General features: G+C 39.1%; 1 long non-coding RNA gene across 1 annotated transcript; it reads right to left on the bottom strand.

The window, feature by feature from the left end:
• Positions 1-696: 696 nt before the first annotated feature.
• On the bottom strand, positions 697-20,484 carry LOC111543680. The gene is made up of 3 exons (XR_002731934.1): positions 20,357-20,484; positions 18,346-18,872; positions 697-2,283 (listed from the first exon to the last, which is right to left on the bottom strand). It is a non-coding gene; the product is annotated as an uncharacterized LOC111543680 (long non-coding RNA).
• Between the last annotated feature and the right edge of the window lie 3,329 nt (positions 20,485-23,813).

The raw sequence follows: 23,813 nt of genomic DNA, 5'->3' as shown, positions 1-23,813 counted from the left end.
TTTTACCTCCAGGGAAATAAGGGAGAGGCTATTGTGTAGCTGGTGGGAGGAGAACTGGGAAATAATATGATTAAATTCAAACTTCCATAATCACTGAATGTGATTAGCTCCCAAGGAAACTCCTGCTGGTTGCACTTAGGAACACAAGGAAGAAACCCAGATAGGAACCCAGGAGACATCCTCTGCTCTGCCTTCTTCCTCACCTTCCACGTTCAATACATCATCCCTCACACCCTCTGTGCCTGATGGAAGCCCTGGTCAGATCAGCCTAATGGTTCATGCAGCACACGTGTATCCCCATTGCTGCAAGAGACAACTGAGGAGGCTTCTCTAGAGAGCTTCAGTGTCTTATTCTCTTTGTTTTCAGGTTTTATAAACTAGATGCTTTCTAGGCATTGTTGTCAATGGTGGTTGAATGATGGTACAGAACTCAATTTAGCAGTGCTAAATTGGTTCTGATTAATGATTATGGAATTAAAGGGCAGAACTTAATTTGGCTGGATAAACAACAGGCATAAATAAAACCCACAAGTAAGCTGAGACCGAGGAGAACATCCTCAACCCTTTGAAACTTGTGCTACTGTGGTGTGTTGTGCTCTGAGACCCTGGAGGCCTGGCCCACAATCATGCCCTAGACCAGTGGTTGTCAAAGTGTGGTGTGGGGACCTTGGGGTCCCTGAGATGCATTCAGTAGGGTCAGCGAGGTCGAAACAATTTTAATCATAATGCTGATATTATTTGACTTTTTTACTTGTATTTTTTCATGAGTCTATGGTAGAATTTTCCGGAGAGTAGATGATATGCAATGACATCATCACTCTGCCAGCTAGTGCAATATCTACTTATGTAAAATGTGTTTAAAATTTTCTAGTTTTAATTTTTAATACAAGAAATATCAATAGATGTAAATCACGTGAATAAAATCTATTTGGGGTCCTTATTAATCTTAAGTGTGTAAATTACTTTCAAGGCCAAGTAGTGTGAGAACTGCTGCAGTAATAACTCTCTCTGGGGTCCATCCCCAACAGACTGGGCTCCGTGCAGAGCCAGGCTCACCATTCTGGTCCCAGATGCTGAGCGCTCACACATCTATGAACCTTGCAGGGCATGTCACGTGCTCATCCCTCCTGCAGCCTTGACACTGATGGCTCCTTCGTCCACTCTCCTCACCTCCCCTGCATGGCAAGTCCCTAATTAGAAATGGATAGGTGCCTCATGTAGAGGTGGGCCTGGAAGCAGCTGAAATCAGAGACTGAGACTGGGCAACCAGAGAGAAAAAGAAGACCTTCTGGCTTGAATCGGGTCCCCTTGTCACTCTTGGGTGGCCCCTGATTGCCTCTAGGGTCCTTCCAAGGATTTTCCATTCAGTCTCCACTTTCCTCCACAGGCTTCTTTGTCTCTCTGTGACTTTTTTTCATCTCCAGCAAGAGAGCAAAGACATGGTGAGTCAGGATACATATGTTTGATTGGGAAGCAGAGAGAGAGAGAGAAAGAAAAAATCATAGGTCTTGGATAGGTTCAAAGTCCAGAGGAAGGGGTGAGCTTTATTAGGATTTATGGAGATTATTAGGGAGAAGATACAAACAGACAATGTCATTGTCTTCATCAAAGAGTGTGGAGTTGTGCTGTAAAGAATTCTGGAAAATTTTTCATTGATTTAAGCAGTTTTCATTTGTTAATTTTTTTTACAATGTTTGCTCCTAGAAACCTTAATGAAGTTGTTGAATCCCATTGAGGCAGAGAACTGAATGTTCTGTGTTCTTGCAGGAATCTCATAGAGCCAGCAGAAGGCAGTGTGGTAGAGAAGGTAGCAGGTGGAAATATGGCATATTTGGATCACAGGTGGAAGGTTTGAAAACGTGGCACTCTGTCTAAACCATGTTGTCTCCTGGGTGAAAAGCTGGGAGGGGTTGTCGATTCAGGGAGGACACCCCAGTAGACTAGGACAATATCTTCCATCTTGAATCTGAAGACAGGTAGTATCTTTTAGGTTGTGTGGTGGTCCCTGTTGTTGGAAATAAGGGGATGGAGGTGGGTAGGGGGATGCAGTACCTTCTTGTCCAGGTCAGAGAAGGTGGCTTCTGAGGGTCACTTCTGCTTTGGTGTGCAGTCTTGATGGCATAGGGATACTTAACGGTGGGACTTCTACTGTATGAAGGGTGGGAGAAAGGGTTCAGGCACCTGGGAGGACAGGACTGTGGGACCTGAGTTGGGGGTGGTGCTGGCAGGGGACTTTGCCTTATTTCTGCTGCTGCTAGGACATTTTCCCTAGTTGAACGTAAACTGAGAGAAAGAAGAAAGTACTTTAGTACGACACAACATCAGTGAAGAAAATTATTCCCCAAAATACCACGAGGGAGAAACACCCTCTCTCATCACCCCTCTCTTTAATGTCAATGACAAGACATTCCCATTGCACTTACTCCCGAGACTGCCCACCCCACAGGAGACTTTTGTGGGGCTGCCCCACAGATGGTTGGGACCTGCAGTGGCTGCCCCTCCCAGGAGTTGGTGTCTGGACTGCACTCTGTCCTTCACCTGGAATATTTTCACATCACAGCAAGTCAGGGGAGAGAAAAGATGTGAAGGTATCTGGGAGGCAAGCCTTGAAGTGAAAGGTGAAGCAGAATGCTGGCTAAATTAATCAGACCTCTTGTTGCAGATAATCTAATTCGGAGGGAGACTGGATTATATTTTTTCTGCTATGAAACACGTCCTTTCTTTGACTCTGTGTCCCCTGTTCCTAAGACACTTTTTCTCCTTACTCATCCCTCCTTGGGAACTTCCCTGGACCTTCTGTACTGCCCCTATGACTTACAACTTGATAATTACTTCTTCAGGAACATCAGTGTCCCTTGTCATGACCCATCCTATGTGTTAGAATCTGGGAGCATCTGGGTATCTCACCATCCTCTGACCTAGGTCCGAAAGCTTGATAATCAAATAAGAGAAATACTCAAAGTGAAGTACAAGAAGAACAGAGACCGGGAGCTTGAAAGTAGGTTCATCTCAGCTTTACCAAAATCTATGGGATACCCTGGAGCTGCTATGTTTTCCTCAACGCTACCTTTGATCTCATTGATCTCAAAGGAACTTTTAGGTTTACGACAGTGGTCAGTAATCCTTTTCTGCCAAGGGTCAGATGGTAAACATTTTACACTTAGCAGGCCAGACAATCTCTGTCACAACTTTTCAGCTCTGCTGTTGTAGTGCAAAAGCAGTCATAGACAATAATGGGAGTGGCTATGTTCCAGTAGAATTTTATTGTCGTAGTAAACAGGTGGCAGACTGGATTTCAGCCACAACCTTTTTGCTGAACCTTTTTTTTAGAGTATCTGACTTTTGGGTCTGTTTTCATCTCACTGCTTTCTGCTTGCCATCTGTCCTACACTTTGTCTTCATTTTCCAATCTGTTTTGTGCATCTTTTTCCAATGCTGTTTCTGGACATCTGTCTTTCATTTCTGCATCCTACCCCAACCCGTAACTACACCATCTTCTCATTCTGTCTAGTGGGAGCTGATTGCTGGCCTGAAGGCTTCCTCTTCCACAGAAGTCTCTTCACTCACTGCTTCTCTTCAGGCTGTTCTAGCCTCAGGGATCCACATGGCATGAAGAAGCCCAGAGCAGTGTCCTTTTATCCTGGGCCCAGCTTGGACAGGAGGAAACCAAGGCACCCACTAATTTCTCAGTGTACCAATGTCTCACTCAGTTCTCTAAAATACACGCCAAACTCTCTCTTTGCACTCCAAGCTTCAGTTTTGCAGCATTGGGGTGAATAACAACATTTCTATTTCCTCTGTAAGGATTTTGTATGTGCGAGTGATGGGTGGGGAAGGAGGATATAAGGTCCCATGCATTTTTCTCAAGTGTACTTGGGTCCTTCAGTGGAGTTGTGTGGCTATGAGGAGACAAGAAGAGAGAAATCCCTAGGTTGAGTTTCTGGAATTGTGGCTTCTTCTAGGGATTACAGGACTGGATCCTAATGCACTTCATATTCCATGCAAATGTCTCATCCTCACATTTTACATAAAGTAAATAAAGTTGCCATCCATGCCACACACACCGTATCTAGCACTGATGTTTTAGGTCAAATGAATTTAAGATCATTTACCCAAAGGCTACTGAGCACCTACTAGGGGCCAGCTTCTGAGAGTGAGGAAGGATGCAGTGATGATAGGCCCAAGGGAAGCTCATGGTCTAGTAGGAGGCACATGTGAGCAAGCAGAGTGAAGAAACAGTGCTATCTGGTAGGTGTCGATCAGTACGCAACTTGCTTGCTGACTGGTGATTAGGCAGAAGATTCTCCTATAATGATGCTGTACAGGTGATTTTTCCAGCACCACCCTATGCTCTGAAGTCTGACTTAACCCTCCTCCCTCAGCTTCACACCATCCACAAAGTGTTATTGCATTATCTCCTCCCTTCCTCAGCAGTGATTGACACACAGGATCTTAGAATATGTTCCATATGTCCAAGAGTAAGAGGAGAACCTCTCGCTTCACCACTTGCCCTCCTTTTTGATCCCTGGAGTCTCTTTCATCCCTGGGGCTCCTTTCCTTCATACAGGCCTGCGATCTCAAAGTCCTGGGAATGACCTTTTCCCACCTGGTAGCCCAGAATTTCTTGGGAAGGCCTCAATAGCATGAGCAGATAAACGAGTGCCTCAAACAGAGTCTAAATCCTCAAAAAATCCACTTCTCAAATTTTATAAAGAAACCGTGTTTAGTGAAAAATGCAATGAAGGTTAATGTATCACCCTGAAAGGAGGACCAATTTGAGAGGAATTCAGGGATAAGAACAGAGAGTAATATCAAGTGTCAGAGAAAGAAAGACAAGCTGTAGCTGCTGTCTCTGTGTCCTGACCTGCCCCAAATCTTGAAACTGACCAACCAAGACATCCTCTGTCATTCAGTGGGCCACATTTCCCCAACGGCTGCTGCCCAAAGATTGGCTCCAGGAGGAATGAGAGAAGGTGCCCACTGAGGGAAAGAATTGGACACTTGTCAATCTTATGAAAGGCAAAATCGTAGATGTATTTCTTCTTCACTATCACCCAAGACTGTTCTAGAATTTTTTTTTTTTTTTTGTGATCCCTCCAAATGGCTTCTTCAAGTGACTCTGATTCTCCCCGAGTCAGGGAGGCTCTTGTGTGGCAGAAAGGTACAAACTGAAATGGAAAGGGATTATAAGCCCATAAAATGTGATTAGCATCAACCTTTCACCTCCATGGTCAGCCCTGCTTCCAGTGTGTCAGGGCCTCAGGGAGATTTACTGATTTTCCTTTGCGAGTGCCCAGATGATGCACTGAAGTTAGAATAGCACACGGGAAGCAGTCTCCATCAGACCCACAAGTATCTTTTTCCATGCTTTGGTCTTCTACTCAAAAGCCTGAGAAACATTGTTGATCTTTTGGCGGTAGCCAAATTAGACTTTTCAGTGCAAAGAGGGAGTGTGACACGTGTTCATAAAAAATGGCATAAGATACCCTGGAGGCAGTAAACTCATGGAATTCCCCATAATTTCTGAGCCTGGTTTGAGTAAAAGGACTCAGGCTGGGGCCCTCCGTGTGCTTTTCTATCTTCAGGGACAGGAGCAGCTCACTGTGTGAGGTGGCCCTGGCTTTCTGGCAGGGTAATTGCAGGCTCCTGGTCATTCTACTCGAATTCCCTGGTGGGGTACAGCACCCTATGTATTTTGACACTAAATCTGTTTTGTAGATGAATGTAGAGGAGTTGATGTGGGTAAATACTGATTTGGTAAGGAAATGGAAATGAGAAAATACTTACTATTAAAAGGACATTAGAAATTTGGGTGGTGGTTTAAAGATACATAGTGTAAATATTTGTCAAAACTCATTAAACGGTGCACTTAAAACCTGTGCATTTTATTGTAAGAAATTATCTTTTAATTTCAAAAAGAAAATGAGAGATATCATGAGATATAATATTTCACATAAGAAAATTGGGGTCCAGAAATGTCAGGTCACATGAATGGTTTGTGGCATAATCAGGACCAGAACCTGGCTACCTTCCTTGTTGGTCCAGTTCTTCTTGTACTTCATTGATGTCTTTCATCATCTGTGGCTTGAAAATAAACTTAAGACTGCAGAACACAGTGGATTGTAGAATATCCCTGTATTCCTATATCTGACATGGGTAACTTTGAAGGAATTCTCTCTAACTCATTTTATGAGGCCAGCATCATCCTGATACCAAAACCTGGCAGGTATACAACAGAAAAAGAAAATTTCTGGTCAATATCCCTAATGAACATTGATGCGAAAATCCTCAATAAAATACTGGCAAACTGAAACCAGCAGCACATCAAAAAGCTTATCCACCATGATCAGGTCAGCTTTATCCCTGGGATGCAAGGCTGGTTCAACATATGCAAATCAATAAATGTTATCCATCACATAAACAGAACCAATGATTAAAAACCACATGATTATCTCAATAGATGAAGAAAAGGCCTTCAATAAAATTCAACACCCCTTCATGCTAAAAACACTTAATAAACTAGGTATTGATGGGACATATCTCAAAGTAGTAAGAGCTATTTATGACAAACCCACAGCCAATATCATACTGAAAGTGCAAAAACTGGAAGCATTACCTTTGAAAACCTGCACAAGACAGGTATGCCCTCTCTCACCACACCTATTCGACATAGTATTGGAAGTTCTGGCCAGGGAAATCACGCAAGAGAAAGAAATAAAGTGTATTCATACAGGAAGAGGGGAAGTCAAATTGTCTCTGTTTGCAGATGACATGACCGTATATTTAGAAAACCCCATCATCTCAGCCCAAAATCTCCTTAAGCTGATAAGCAACTTCAGCAAAGTCTCAGGATACAAAATCAATGTGTAAAAATCACAAGCATTCCTATACACCAATAACAGACAAACAGAAAGCCAAATCATGAGTGAACTTCCATTCAAAATTGCTACAAAGGAAATAAAATACCTAGGAATACAACTTACAAGGGAGTGAAGGACCTTTTCAAGGAGAACTACAAACCACTGTTTAATGAAATAAAAGAGGATAACCACAAACCACTGCTCAAGGAAATTAGAGCAAGCAACTGGAAAAACTTCCATGCTCATGGATAGGAACAATCAATATAGTGAAAATGGCCATACTGCCTAAAGTAATTTAGAGGTTCAATGCTATTCCCATCAAGCTACCATTGACTTTCTTCACTGAATTAGAAAAAAGTACTTTAAATTTCATATGGAACCAAAAAAGAGCCCACATAGCCAAGACAATCCTAAGCAAAAAGAATAAAGCTGGAGGCATCATGCTACCTGACTTCAAGCCATACTACAAGGCTACAACAACCAAAACAGCATGGTACTGGTACCAAAAAAGATATATAGACCAATGGAACAGAACAGAGGCCTCAGAAATAATACCACACATCTTCAACCATCTGATCTTCGACAAACATGACAAAAACCAGCAATGGGGAAAGAATTCCCTATTTAATAAAAGGTGCTGGAAAACTTTCTAACTATATGCACAGAACTGAACCTGGACCCCTTCCTTACACACCTTATACAAAAATTAACTCAAGAAGGAATAAAGACTTAAATGTTAGACCTAAAACCATAAAAACCCTAGAAGAAAACCTAGGCAATACCATTCAGGAGATAGGCATGTGCAAAGACTTCATGACTAAAACACCAAAAGCAATTGCAACAAAAGCCAAAATTGGCAAACTGGATCTAATTAAACTAAAGAGTTTCTGCATAACAAAAGAAAATATCATCAGAGTGAACAGGCAACCTATAGAATGGGAGAAAATTTCTGCAATCTATCCATCTGACAAAGGTCTAATGTCAAGAATCTACAAGGAACTTAAACAAATTTACAAGAAAAAACAAACAACCCCAACAAAAAGTGGACAAAGGATATGAACAGACACTTCTTAAAAGAAGACATATATGCAGCCAACAAACATATGAAAAAAAGCTCATCGTCACTGGCCATTAGAGAAATGCAGATCAAAGCCACAATGAGATACCATCTCACTCCAGTTAGAATGGCGATCATTAAAAAGTCAGGAGCCAGATGCAGTGGCTCATGCCTGTAATCCCAGCACTTTGGGAGGCTGAGGTGGGTGGATCACCTGAGGTTGGGAGTTCAAGACCTGCCTGACCAGCATGGAGAAACCCTGTCTCTACTGAAAATACAAAATTAGCTGGGCATAGTGGCACATGCCTGTAATCCCAGCTACTTGGGATTACATGCAAGCACCACCACACATTATTTAAAGAATCACTTGAACCCCGGAGGCAGAGGTTGCGATGAGCTAAGATCACGCCATTGCACTCCAGCCTGGGCAACAAGAGTGAAACTCTGTCTAAAAAAAAAAAAAAAAAAAAAAAATCAGGAAACAACAGATGCTGGAGAGGATGTGGAGATACAGGAAACATTTTACACTGTTGGTGGGAGTATAAATTAGCTCAACCATTGTGGAAGACAATGTGGCAATTCCTCAGAGATCTCTAATCAGAAATACCATTTGACCCAGCAATCCCATTACTGGGTATGTACCCAAAGGATTATAAATCATTCTACTACAAAGACATGTGCACATGTATGCTTATTGCAGCACTATTCACAATAGCAAAGACTTGGAATCAACCCAAATGCCCATCAATAATAGACTGGATAAAGAAAATGTGGCACATATACACCATGGAATACTATGCAACCGTGAAAAGAATGAGTTCATGTCCTTTGCAGGGACATGGATGAAGCTGGAAATCATCATTCTCAGAAAACTAACACAGGAACCGAAAACCAAATACCACATGTTCTCACTCATAAGTGGAAGCTGAACAACGAGAACACATGGACAGAGGGAGGGGAGCATCACACACCAGGGCCTGTCAGGGGTGGTAAAGTACAAGGGGAGGGAGAGCATTAGGACAAATACCTAATGCATGTGGGGCTTAAAATCTAGATGACAGGTTGGTGAGTGCAGCAAACCACCATGGCAAATGTATACCTATGTAACAAACTGCATGTTCTGCAGATGTATCTCAGAACTTTAAGTATAATAATAAAAAAAAGACAAAAACCACAATAACTTTTGCATCAACCTAATAAAAAAATTCTTAAACAAAATGTAAGTAAATCAATTAAGTGAGATACAGCAAATAATAATATATAACAACCAAGCTGATTACATTTTAAGAATGCAAGATTAGTTTAATATTTGGAAAGACATCTTTGAAATTTACTATATTAATAGAAAATGGTAATTATATAAAAATCCCAGTAGATTCAGGAAAAGTTCTTGATAAAATTCAACAACAACTCATGATAATTCTGATTATTTTAGAAATAGAAGAGAATTTCTTTAAAGGAGTAACTATAAAAATATGTAACAAACTTCATTCTTAATGGTAAAATCTTGAATGCTTACCCCAGAGATTGGAATGAGACAAGGATATTCATTATCTTCATTTCTCTTTAGAATTCTATAGGAGATTCTAGATGGAGTCATAGCCATGAAAAAAATAAAATGTCTGAAGATTGAAAGAGAAGAATATGATTATCTTTATTTAAATAATACATAATTATGTAAGTCAAAAATAAGAAAAAAACTGTAAACTTTGAAACCTAAAAAGTCAATTTGTCATTAGAAATAAAATCAATGTATAAAAGTTAACTGCATTTCTTTGTATCAACATCAAAATGACAATTTAAAAAGTTATAAAGTTTATGATGTCAAAAACTATCCAAATATATGAATATATTTAGCAAAGATGTGCAAAATCTTTAAAATCTGTACAACATTATTGGGAGAAATTAAAGAAGATTTAAATGAAATAAAAATGTCACATGTTCTTAGTTTGAAGACTCAATAGTAAAATATGTTATACCCAAATTACCCTATAGATTCAATGTGTATGAATTATAGTGCTATTATTTTTGGTAGAATTTGTCAAGCTTATTTAAAACTTCAATTTTAAAATTAGCTTGTATTTATCGTACATTTATTCTGACATAATGTTGTTGGTAGTACTTGACAAGCTTATTTTAAAATTTATTTGGAGAGACAACTAACAATAGCCAATAGTTCTTGGACAATAACAAAGTTACAGTATTTCAACTACTGGATGTAAATGCTACAGTAATTAAAACAGCATGTTGCTGGTGTAAGGATAGACCAATGGAAAAGAATAGAGACTCCAGGAACAGACTCACACATATATAATTGCTTGATATATGAGAAGGATGACTACATGGCAGTAGAGCCTTTTTGATAAATGGTGCCTGGGTCAACTGGATATTCCTATATTCCTATGGAATAAAAAAATATAACTTCCCCCTACCTTACATCATAAAAAAAATTAGTTCCAGGTGGATTACAGTCTAAATTTGAACAGTAGAACAATGGAACTTTAAAAAATAACCCACAGACCAATAATGAGTAACCAATAATGAGTAACAAGATTGAATCAGTAATAAAAATCCTCTCAGCAAAGAAAAGACAAGGACATGATGGCTTCACTGCTGAATTCTACCAAACTTAGAAAGAACTAATACCATTTTTTCCTCAAATTATTGAGAAAACTAGAAGAGGAGGGAATTCTACCTAACTCATTGCATGAAGCCAGCATTATTTGGATATCAAAACCAGACAAGGACACAACAACAAAAAAGAAAACTATAGGTCAATATTCCTGATGTATATAGATGCAAAAATCTTCAACAAAATACTAGGAAACCAATTCCAACAGCACTTCACAAAGATGACACACCATAATCAAGTGAGATTTATCCCAGGGATGCCAGGATAGTTCAACATATGGAAGTCAATAAATGTGATATACCACATAAACACAATGAAGGAAAAATAACATGATCCTCTCAGTAGATGCAGAAAAGGCAGTTGACAAAATTCAACATCCTTATATGATAAAACTCTCAACAAATTACATGTAGAAGAAATGTACCTCAACAAAATAAAGGACATACACAAGCCCATTGCTAACATAACATTGAATGGGGAAAAGTTTAAAGTCTTCCGCTAAGAACTGGAATTAGGCAAGGAAGGCCACTTTCACTCTGCATATTTAACATAGCACTAGAAGTTCCAGCCAGAGTAATTGGGCCAGAGAAAGAAATAAAAAGCATCTAAATTGGTAAAGAGTAAGTCACATTGTCCCTCTTCACAGATGACCTGATCTTCTATCTAGCAAAACCCAAAGACTCCATCAAAATCCTCTTAGATTTGTAAAACAAGTTCAGTAAAGTGGCAGGACAAAATATCAACATACAAAAATCAGTAGCAGTTCTAGACACCAATTACAAACTATCTGGAAAAGAAATCAAGAAAGCACTCTCATTTACAATAGCTACAAAAATAGCTAGAAATAAATTTAACCAGAGAGGGGAAAGACCTTTACCAGGAAAACTGTGAAACACTGATGAAAGAAATTGAAAAGGATACAAACAAGTGGAAAGAGATTTAATGCTTATGCATTGGAAAAATTAATATTGTTAAAATGACCATACGACCCAAAGCAATCTATACATTCAATGTGATCTCTATCAAAATATCCATGTCGTCTTTTTACAGAAATAGAAAAAACCCCCAATTTGTGTGGAACCAAAAATGAGCCTGAATAAACAAAGGAATGCTGAGCAAAAAAGACAAAGCTGGAGGCATCACTGTAGACTGTTTGTTTTGCTATAAAGGAATACCTAAGACTGGGTAATTTCTAAAGAAAAGAGGTTTATTTTGGCTCACAGTTCTGCAGGCTGTACATAAAACATAGTGCTGGCATCTGCTTCTGGCGAGGGTCTCAGGAAGCTTACAATCAATCATGGAGAAAGGTGATGGGGATCTAGTTTGTCACATAGTGAGAGAGGTAGCAAGAGAGAAAGAGGGGATGAGGTGTCACACTTTTTTACAACCAGATTTTGCATGAACTCACAGAATGAGAACTCACTTTTTACCATGGAGAGGGCACCAAGCCATTCATGAGGGATCTGTCTCCATGATCCAAACACCTCCCATTAGGCCCACCTCCAACACTGGAGGTCACATTTCAACATGAGATGTGGAGGGGACAAAACATCCAAACCATATCAATTACACTCCCTGACTTCAAAACATATTACAAAGCTATAGTAACCAAAATGGTATGATATAGGATTAAAACAGACACATAAACCAATGGAACAAAATAAAGAATTCCCAAGTAAACTCATATATTTAGGGCTAATTGACTTTCGATGAAGGCACCAAGAACATACGCCGAGGAAAGGACACCCTCTTCAATAAATAATCCAGTGAAAACAGGATATCCATATGCAAAAGAATGAAACTAGACCCCTATCTCTCATGGTATACAAAAGTCAACTCGAAATGGATTAAAGACATTAAATGCAAGACCCAAAACTATATAACTGCTAGAAGAAAATAGAGGAAATACTCCGGAACATTGGTCTAGGTGAGGATTTTATGGTTAAGGACTCAAAAGCACAGGCAAATAGGCAAATAGTATAACATTAAACTAAAAAGCTTCTGCACAGCAAAGGAAGTTATCAACAAAGTTAAGAGATGACTTGTTGAATGGGAGAAAATATTTGCAAAACATTTATCCAACAAGAGACTAATATCCAGGGTATACAGGAACTTAAACAACAGCAAAAAAACACAAACAACCCTGTTAAAAAGTGGGCAAAGGATCTAAACAGACATTTCTAAAAAGAAGACATACAAATGTCCAACAAGTATATGAAAAATTGCTCAACATCACTAATTCTCAGGGAAATGCAAACTAAAACCACAGCGAGATATCATCGCACTCCAGTAAGAATGGCTATTATAAAAAAGATGAAAAATAACAGATGCTTGAGAGGATGAGGAGAATTCTCATGCATTATTGGTGGGTATGCAAATTAAAACAGCTATTATGGGTAACAGTATGGAGATTTCTCAAATAACTAAAAATAGAACTACCATGTGATCCAGCAATCCCGCTACTAAGTATTTATTCGAAGGAAAGAAAACCAGTATATCAAAAGGATTTATGCATCCTAATGTTTACTGCTGCACTATCACAATAGCAAAGATATGGAATCAACCTGAGAGTCCATCAACAGATGAATGCACAAAGAAAATATGATACACACACACACACACACACACACACACATATATATATATATAATGGAATACTACTCAGCCACAAAAATAAGGAAATCATATTATTTGCAGTAACATGGATGAAACTGGATGGAGGTCATTATGTTAAATAGAATATGCCAGACACAGAAAGACAATGATCACATCTTCCGTCATATGTGGGAGCTAAAAACAGTGATTTCATGAAGGTAGAGGATAGAATGATAGTTACCAGAGGGTGGGAAAAGGGTGTATGTGCATGGGGTTGTGGGGAAAAAGACAGGTTGGTTAATGGGTACAAACATATAGTTAAATAGAATAAATAAGTTCTAATGATTAATAGTAGAGTGAGGTGACTGTAGTTAATGAGAATGTGTTGTATCTTTCAAAATATCTGGAAGTGAGGAACTGAAATGTCCTCAACACAGATAAACGATAAATGCTCACGGTGATGGATATTCTAAATACTGTGACTTGATCATTATACATTCTGTGTGTGTGACAAAATGTCACATGTACCCCATAAATATGTATATTATGTACCTATAGAAAATAAAAATATATTACACATCCAAAAACAAAATTCTAAACTCTGGGAGAATATCTTCAGATCTTGTCAATAGGAAAGATTCCTTAGTCAGGTAATAAAAAGCATACCAATAAGGTGGAAAAATGACAAATTGGATGTCATTAAAATTAAAAATTTCTGATTATCAAAAACACCACCAAGACTGCAAAATGTCAAGCCACAGGGATGGAGAAGCTTTATGTAATACCTATATTTAACAAAGGGCTTGTTCCCAGAACACATATACATATGTATTCCTACTTACAGATCAACAACAGCAACAACAACAATAACAACAAAAACAAGAAATAAGCAAATAGAAAAATGTCTGAACAACTCGAACAGGCAATTCATGAAAAGGCATTTCCACATTTCTGATAAACATATGATAAAGAATTTAATCTCATCATTCATAAGAGAAATGCAAATTCAAATCACAACGTGTTATCTCCACATAGCCACCAAAATGGCTAACAAGAAAAAAGATAGGCAACACCAAGTTTGGTCAGAGTGTGGAGCAATTGAAACTTTCATACACTGCTGATAGGAATAATAGATGGTAGAAAGAATTTGGAAAAGTTAACAGTATTCACTAGAGCTAAGCATATCCCTATCCTCTGACCCAGTCATTATATTCCTAGGTATGTACCTAACAGAAGTGTGTACATATAGTCACAAAAGGATAAGTACGTGAATATTCAAATTAGTACTATTTTTAAAATTCAAAATTGAAAACTACTAAAATGTCTTTTAGCAATCAAACGGATGCACAAATGGTGGTATATTCTCATAGATAAATACTATACAGCAATGAGAATGAACAATCTATACATGCCAGAAATATCACAAACACAATTTTGAGGAAAAAAAATCCAGGCACCAAAGAGTTCATACTATATGATTCCTTTTATGTACAGTTCATAACATGAAGAACAAATGTATGGTGTTAGATGCCAGGAAAAAGGTAATGTTTGGGGGCTGGTAGTGACTGGGACTGCTTCTGAGGACCTGCTTCCCAGATGGACTGCTTCTGAGATGCTGGTAACATGTTATTTCTTCATCTGTGCATTGGTTGCATGTTTGTTTAGCTTATGAAGCTTTATTGAGATGTATATCTGCAGTTGGTGAGTTTTTATGAATTTATACTTCAATTTTAGTCAGTTAAAAGGTTACTTTAAAGGGAAGGAAGCCACCAGAATGCCAATATTCCTGCAATGTAGTGAATAAGGGAAGAAAGATATGATGAAGTCAGCATAAGAGTCAGTGCCACAGCATGAAGTGCTTTGTAGGACAGTAAGGAGTTCAGATTTTCCTCTAGCTACAATGGCAAGATATTAGATCATTTCAATCAGGGAGGACATAATCTTCTCTATATTTTATATGGTTGCTGTGGTTGTTCTGATATGGGATTGCTGTGGCACAAGATAGGAATAAAGAGACAAGATAGAAATCAGGCACAAGATAGGAAACTTCTGCAGTGGTTCAGGTGAGGATGATGGTGGCTCTAATTAGGGTAAGAAATTGAAGATAATGAGAAGATGAGAAGTGATAATAAGCTTAAGGCAGAACTTGGGATCTAGGAAGTAGCATGTGGGAGGTGAGGAAAGAGGAAAAAGAGATGAATCCTAGGTCTTAAAAATTATTATTATGACTACTATCATGACTTTAAAAATTATTATCCTTATTTAGTTTTTGGCTTGAGTACCTTGAGTACACACGATGATGTTATATATTTAAAAATGAATAGAAACCATTTCACAAATGATAGGCGTGACATTTTTAAATTTAAAATGAGTGGATATTATAAACAACTTCATATTGAATTCTACAACTTAGATTAAAAGCACAAATTCCTTGAAAATAAAAAACTAACACATAAAGAAACAAAAATTTGACAGCCCTGTGACCGTCTTTTGATGTGTCAGCTTGGCTGCGTGACAGTCCCTAGTTACTCAATCAAATACTAATCTAGGTGTTGCTGTGAAGGTAGATGTAATTAAAGTCCATTATGAATTGACTTTAAGTAAGGGGGAAAATCCCAGTTTATATAGGCTGGTCTGATTCAATCAGTTGAAAGGCTTTAAAAGCCGAGCTGAAGCTTACCTGAAGAAATTCTATGTGTGGATTACAGCTTTAGCCCATGACAGAGTTCCAGCATGCCCTCTTGATGTCCTGATCTCTGGATTTTAGACTTGCCTAGCTGCCTTTGCAATCACGTAAATTGAGCCCTTGTGGTAAACCTCTGAAGTACAGTTCCAACTGGTGCTGTTCCTCTCATTGTACCCTGACTGAGACAATCTCTAAAATTATTACAGAAATAAAACCCATAGTGTAAAACCTTCCCATTTAGAATGCCCCAGGTCTGAAAGGATTAACTGGTGAATTAGATCACACACTTAAGAAATAAAAATTTCAATCATACATAATTTCTTTCATAAAACAGAGAAAGAGGGAATATATTCACCAAGTCTTTTTCAGGTTAACATAGCCCTGATATTGAAATTTGACAAGGATGTTAAATGAAAAGAAAGTTACAGATTGGTATTCCTCAGGAGCATAGAAGCAAAAATCCTTAAGAAAATATCAGTAAATTTACTCTAGCAATGTATTAAGAGGATTTGTCATAGAATGCAAGGTTCATTTAATATTATCAATGTAATTCACCAAATTAACTGAATAAAGGAAAAAATTATATTGTCTCAATAGATGTAGAAAAAGCATTTGACAAAATTCAACACACATTGAGGACAAAACTCTCTGCAAACTAGGAATAGAAAGGAATTTTCTCTATGTGATGAAGGTCATCTATGAAAAACCTATGGCTAACATTATATTAATTGTGAAATATTTTTACCCTAGTATCAGAAACAAGACAAGTGTATCCCAATTTACTACTTCTATTCTAACATTTCCTGGAAGTTCCAGCCAGTGCAATAAGGTAAGAAAACTAAGTACAAGCATGGATTGGAAAGAAGCAGCACAAATGTCTTTACTCTCAAATGGCATAATTGCCTATGTAGAAATTCCTAAGAAGCTTATAGAAATATATATTGGAACTAATATGTAACTTTATCAAGGCCGCAGAATACAAGGTCAATATATAGAAATCAATTATATTTCTATATACCATCACCACACAATTGGAAATAAAATTTAGAAATAACTTTATGACAGCATAAAAAGATAAAATGTTAGCAATATATTTAACAAAAATTTGTAAGACTACTACACTGAAAATTATAAAACAATCTTGAGAAAAACTAGACAGGACCCAAATAAATGAAGAGATATATGTTCACATATTGGATAACACACTATTTTAAATGTATCAGTCCTCTTAAATTGATCTATTTATTCCTTGCAATCCTTAAAAAAATCCCAGTTGGCTTTTTTTTTGGAGAAACTATTGGACCAAATTTAAAATTTATATGGAAATTCAAAGAATCTAAAAAAGTTTAAACAATAGTGGAAAATAACAAAATTGTAGGTCTCACACCATTTGGTTTCAATACTTACCATCAATGCTCATCAGTCAAGAATGTGTGGTTTTGGTGTATGAATACACATATAGATAAATGAAAAACATAAAGAACTCAGAAATAGACCCACATTTATGTCTGAGTGAAAATGTGTAAATGACTAAAATGCATGTGAAATCCTTAATCATGTTATCAGTCAGCAAAGTGAAGTTAAAAAGCCCATGAGATATTATTTCAGACCCACGAAAATGGCTAACATTAAAATTAATGACAAAGCCAGTGTGGCAAGGAGATGGAGTCCCTGGAACTCTCATACAGTGCTAGTATGAATGCAAGGTGGCACAATCAATGTAGAAAACAATTTGGTGGTTTCTTATAACGTTAAACGTACAACTATGCTATGACCAAGAGGCTCCACCCCTAAATATTCATTTAAGAGAAATAACATGTCCACAAAAGACTTGTACATAAATATTCATAACAACTTTGTTCAAATAGCCCCAAATTGTAATAACCTAAATGTCCATCTGCAAGTAAATCAATAAATTATGGAAAATTCATACAATGAAATACTACCTAACATTAAGAAAACTAAAGAAACTATTAAAAAAGCAGGAATTTAATGTGTATCAAGACGCTATGTTTAGCAAATAAGCCAAACACAGCAGAGTACGTTCTGTATGATTCTATTTATATAAATCATATTAAAATGTGCTTAACAACCATTACTAGTCACGGAAATGCAGAATAAGGAAAATGAACCTATGGCGAGGAATCTGAACAGTGCCTTTGGGAAGGGATTAACTAACTGCAAGGGGACATGGGAAATATTCTAGATCCCCCTTGCGCTCAGAGGCTCCAGGGGTTGTTATGATGGGATTATGGTTTCTATTCACTTCTCTCATTGTTCTCAGTTCTTTGTTGAGATAAAATTACACTACCAGAAATCCACATACTTGAATTATCTTACTCACATTAGCCTTAACGAGACAACGCATTATTGCTGTGCTTTTTCACTTTTACTGACATGGACTGCAAGAATTGGCTATATGAAATCTAAGACTGCTTTCATCTCGCCCCTTGATGAATGCCTTCTCTGTGAGTCCCAGGAGTGCTAGAAAAAGTAGCCTTTGTCACACCCATACAGACATGGTGTGTTTTCTCCTCCAAGGCTGTTCTTCCAGGTAAGGGAAAACTGTTGTTAGTACCTGTACAGCTGCCAAAGTGGAATTTTCTTTGAAAGTCAGAAGTTAGTTTTCAGGAATTGAAGTGAATCAAAATTGTTGGGGAAAGACTTTTTATGTGTTCCAGATCAGTTTTATCTGGGATAACATTTTCCAAGTCAGTTTGCTTCATGCCACTGGGATCTTCTGAGGACAAGAGCACCTTGGACAGGTGGGGGTAGGAGGTAACTAAAACTGACAAGCAGACATGAACAATGGATAAATACACGTGTAAGTAACAAACACGAGTGCATAAAGGAAGTTCCAGCAAGAAGGAAATCCAAAGTCCATGTGTTCCAGCTGCTGAACTGAGGTCTAGAAATGTAAAATAACTTGTTTAGGGTTACTTAGCCAATACTAGCACCAGTTAGCGGGTTGACAGTGCCCTATTCCTTCCCTGGCACTATCAGATCTCACCTCCCCTTGCTTGCATGGCCAAGGCTTCATTTCTAGGAGGAAAGAGAAATGAATCAGATTGTAAAAACCATTCAACAATTTTTTTATTTTTTATTTTTGAGATGGAGTCTTGCTCTGTCGCCCAGGCTGGAGTGCAGTGGCGCGATCTCAGCTCACTGCAGCCTCTGCCTCCCGGGTTCCAGCAATTCTTCAGCCTCAGCCTCCTGGGTAGCTGGTATTATAGGCATGCACCACCACATCCAGCTAATTTTTGTATTTTTAGTAGAGACGAGGTTTCACCACCCTCAGGTGATCCACCAGCCTTGGCCTCCCAAAGTGTTGGGATTACAGGCGTGAGCCACCACACCTGGCCAAGAAATATTTATTGAGGCCTCATATGTCTTAGGAACTGTGAGGTGCTGGGCCTATAGCAGTGGTGAATAACACATGGAATTTAAATTCAGCAAGGATAGCAGACATTAAACAAAACAAATGGTTACCTTGATAATTACTTAAGTATAATGGTTACATGTGTCATGAAGGAGTTGTTCAGATTTATAAAAAGCATAAAACGGAGGGAACTAACCTCATCTGAAAGAATCTATGAGAGTTAGCCTGAACTTTGTATGGAACATGAAAGTCCATCAGGGAGAGTTCCTGGCTGAGACAGCAGCACGTGTGAAGGCTGGGAAGGAAGAAGGAACCTGGCACATATCGGGAATAGAGAGACCAGGGCCTGTTAAGCCAAGCCCAGGGAGAGGAGTGTTGCGTGGACTGGACTTATGGGAACAGCCAAACAATTAGAACCTTACTGGTCAATGTTAAGGAGTTCAGCTATGTTTTCTACTGTGACAGGAAGCCATTGAAGGAAGGACAGCGGGCAGGATAACACAATTGCCTTTGTATTTTTGAAAGATCATTTTGGCAGTGTGGTGTTTAGCTTATAGAGGATTGGGAGTTGAAGATCAGTTAAGAGGTTCTTACGGTTAGTCTGAGTGAGAGACGATGGTACCTGGATGAAGGTAGCAACAGTGAAATGGAGAAAATTAAATGGAAGATATAGAGGAGATACCAGGTGGAATTGTTAAGCTCACAATATCAGCTCTGATCATTCTAACAATTCCTCAGGTCTGGGACCCATAATAACATCTTAGCAGTCAACATCATAGCACAATTAAGAAATATAGTTATGTCTACCTTACTTTAGGGTACAACCTCTGCCTGAGGTGTTAAGTGTTTCTTTTCTTTCTTCTTTCTTTCGTTTCTTTTTTTTTTTTTTAAAGCCCAGTATCCATCCAGGTCATTTTCAGCTAGCACAACTGTATGCCCTGACAGATGCTTCAAATATGTGGCTGACGCTGCAGGTGTTGTCTCAACTTGCCTGGATCTAAAACCAGTGACAATTTGAGCTTGTAGCAAATATATGTAATCTTTTCCCTTGCTTTCCAGTACTCTTCGCACATTGTCACTACGTAAGGACTATTTTACAGATTTGTATTCCTTCTCCCCAAGGTAGAACCCAGAAAGTAAATCTCACAGTCTGTTTTGCAGTCAGGGTGCATCCTGGGATGGAGGCTCTACCAGTCAGAGCTATGCTCTGGAAAGGAACAATTGGAAGAGGGTCTCCTTGCAGAAGACATTTTGCTGGCAGGGGTGGTGGCTCCCTTTTGCTGCTAGCTGAAGATGCAAGGATGTGTTCCTGGCATGATGCAGCAATGGTGGAGCAGTCGCAGTGGCAGTAGAGCTTCCTCACCAGGCTAGTTTTGTGGTGTGGTTTTTGGACATTTCTCCTATATGCTTAGCCTCAAGCCTCGTTCTGTGGCTTTTCCAAGAGTTCTATAATCTACCCAATAATATTTTAATAAACCCCTTTTCTGTTAAACAGCCAGAGTGAGCTTTTGTTGTTTGTAATTAATATCCTGAGATGATACAAAACTAAATGCTATTAGTTACACAGTATTAGCCTGCTCTTTAAATTCTACTGAAGTAACATCATGATATTGGAGTGCTTGGAAGAGTGACCAAATAGGAAGAAATAGGTCTAATCAAAACTTTTGTTCATACTTGGCTTACATATGGGTTATGCCAAACATTTATCAACATATAAGATAAATGTATGTCCCTATAACATTCCAAATAAACTCTTTCATAGGCCTTCTCATAGATGAATTTCTGAGCCCATCTGCTAAAAATTAAACTATAACAAAGTAAAAAATGTGAATGCCTCTGAATTACTGAGTGAAGCTTTCCTGCCCCATCCTCTTTGGTGTGTAAGAATCTGTAAAATTTCCTGAGAAGTCCATGAGCAGGTGAAAGAGTGGCCTAGGGGGAGAACCAAGGCATAAATAATTCCTGAAGCCAATGAGAGACTAGAGTCTTGCCACTTCCAACCCCATGGAAGGAGCTCCCTGGAGCATCACCGACTCAGGACTTCTAGCCTCTGTTATGACACCTCCAGTGACAAGGAGGGAACTGCTCTGTAGTTCAGAGCAGAATTCTCCTAAAGTAACAGAAGTCACTGGGAAGCACATTTCAGTCCAACCAAGGAAATAGTTTCTAAGTAATTTCATTAATGATAAATCTGGTTGCCTCCCTTGTATAGAGCACTCTATTGTGGACAGACTTCAAGCAAAGGCTGAAAGACCATCAGGAGATATTTTAGAGCAGATTTCTGCTCAATATGTGCTTCTGATACCGTGATTCCTATTCTTATCTGAGATTTTTTTTTCTATTTGACTTCCCTTTAGAGCCTCCATCATTTCCCTCTATTTATTTCCCTCTCTCTGTAGGACAGCCTCCATATTTATTTCCCTCTATTTATTTCCCCCTCTCTGTAGGACAACCTCACTCTTATTGTCCAAACCACAGGCTCTGAAAGAGGAGCCAGGGAGTAATCGAATATCACAAGCCTGGGGGTTCCGGAAGTGTTAGTCCTGCTCTGTCCCAAGGCATTCACTCAAATTCTCAGGTCTGTGTCCTCACTTGGAGACTGCTCTTTGTGGTTTCTGAATAGCTGGGATTTGACTTCAAGCTTAAGTGAAATAAGGCCTCTTGGGGTTGTAGAAAGAACATGAGATAGGATGTGAAAATGTGGATGCTAGCTTCACTGACATTAACCAGCTATGCAGTCTGAGTGAAGTTCCTCACTATCTCCATGACTTTATTTCTTCATCTCTAATATTGAAGACTTGTAAGAGTTCCAAAGTTAATTCCAGAATTATATTATGTTTGCCTGCCTGTCTGTCTATGCACCTAACTATCCTAATTCTTTAAAACTGCACCTTGAAAAAAGTGGTCACTGTCAATCCAACCACACAAACTTCTGGCCCAGATGAGGGCAGGCCAATCCCTAAGGGAACTCTTCTCTCCTTTCAGGGATAATCCCAGTCACTGTCTCTTCTTCAACTTCCTGCTTCAGAGGATTAAGGTGGCACAAAAAGTAATCTTGTACCTTTGATCCCAAGCACAGTCAAACTTTTGGAAAACAAAAGGATTTGCCCCAGTTTTCTGTTTTTTGGGTGCCTCATTCCAGTTACTAATGTGATGTGTCTAACTCTTTTTTTTGCATAGGAAACTCCAGTTTTGCAGGTATTGAGTGACCAGCAAGGTTTCCATCTCCTGAGCAAGGGCAGCCTGGGAGAAAGAGGACACAGAAGCCCTTTCCCACAGCACCTCTGGGTTCTCTGTGTGGGCAGCCAAGGGAGAGGTGCAATGAGGTGCATGGGGGGCAGGACCCTTGAGTGGGAGAAGGATGTGTGTGAGGACTGGTAGGTGCTAGTGGTAGAAGACTTGGACTTATGTTGTAATGCTACAGCAAAAGTCAATCCCATGAGACCAGACCAAGTATTGTGATAGGTGCCACCACGAAAGAACTCTGTGGAATTGATGGATAAAAAGGTCCATTGGAAAAAACTACATGAGACAGTTCAGAGAAGTAGACCTGGTCTTCTGAGCATGAGAGTTATAATTTAAGAATAGTTTTGTCAGTCGGGGAGTGTTGATAGACCCTGAAAGTGAGAGGCAAAGTAGAACGGAAGCCAATTCCTGGTCCTCTCATGGAACATGGCTTGACTGTCATTTGTCCCATGTATTCAGGAGGATGCTGGATACCTGAAGCTATAGGTCACTCCAATTTCAACGGAGGATTAAAGTTGAGAGTAAAAGGAAATTGGTAAACCAAAGAAGAAGATCTGAACTAGTCCTTAGCACATGGCCAAAGGACAGACGTAGATATTGATAGCCTGAGTACAGGGCTGGGGATTCAGGTGGCATGGGAGGGAAGGGCAGAAGCACTGGGCAGAGCTCAAGAAGGGAACTGTGGTCCTTGGGTAATGTTAGACATCCACTAATTTCACTGGTTGATGTGTTTGGTTTGTTGTATTATTTGGTAGGGAAAACTGTGCTTATGGAACCACACATGAGCAAAAAAAGAGACTTCACTATCTGTGCCAGGGAGATGGGACTACCATCTGTTGGCAGCTATGAAGTTGAGAGGTGGCTGTTCACCAGAGAAAAATACACAGGGTTTCCAGTCAACTTTCAGTATTTTGGCGCATGATACCCGAGCCCTAGCCACTGGAAAAAGTGAGCAATTATCTGTTGAAGTAAAGTCCAGAGTGGTGAGTGGTGGTAGGCTGGATGGAGGAAAAGTGGTGGCATGTGCAGTGGAGATTCAGGTACTGAAAGGGTATGTGGTGTGATCACACAAGTCCACATAACCCAAATTCTCAAATGTCAGCCTGAGGAACGAATGCAGTGGAGATTCAGGTACTGAAAGGGTATGTGGTGTGATCACACAAGTCCGCATAACCCAAATTCTCAAATGTCAGCCTGATGAATGAATACAGTGGAGCATTCCTGGGGAGGTGAGTGGGTGTGAAGGCTCCTGTAGTCCAGGAATCTTGAATGTTTATATGCAATCCATTAGCTCGATAGTAGCTGTAGTTATTTACTCTCTTTTTGAGTTTCAGTGTTTGTGGTAAGACACACCTGTG

Source organism: Piliocolobus tephrosceles, chromosome 1 (genome assembly GCF_002776525.5).
Source record: "Piliocolobus tephrosceles isolate RC106 chromosome 1, ASM277652v3, whole genome shotgun sequence".
NCBI classification, from domain to species: domain Eukaryota; kingdom Metazoa; phylum Chordata; class Mammalia; order Primates; family Cercopithecidae; genus Piliocolobus; species Piliocolobus tephrosceles.
The sequence above is the reverse complement of the archived record's forward strand: the minus strand, read 5'-3'. Positions and strand labels throughout refer to the sequence as shown.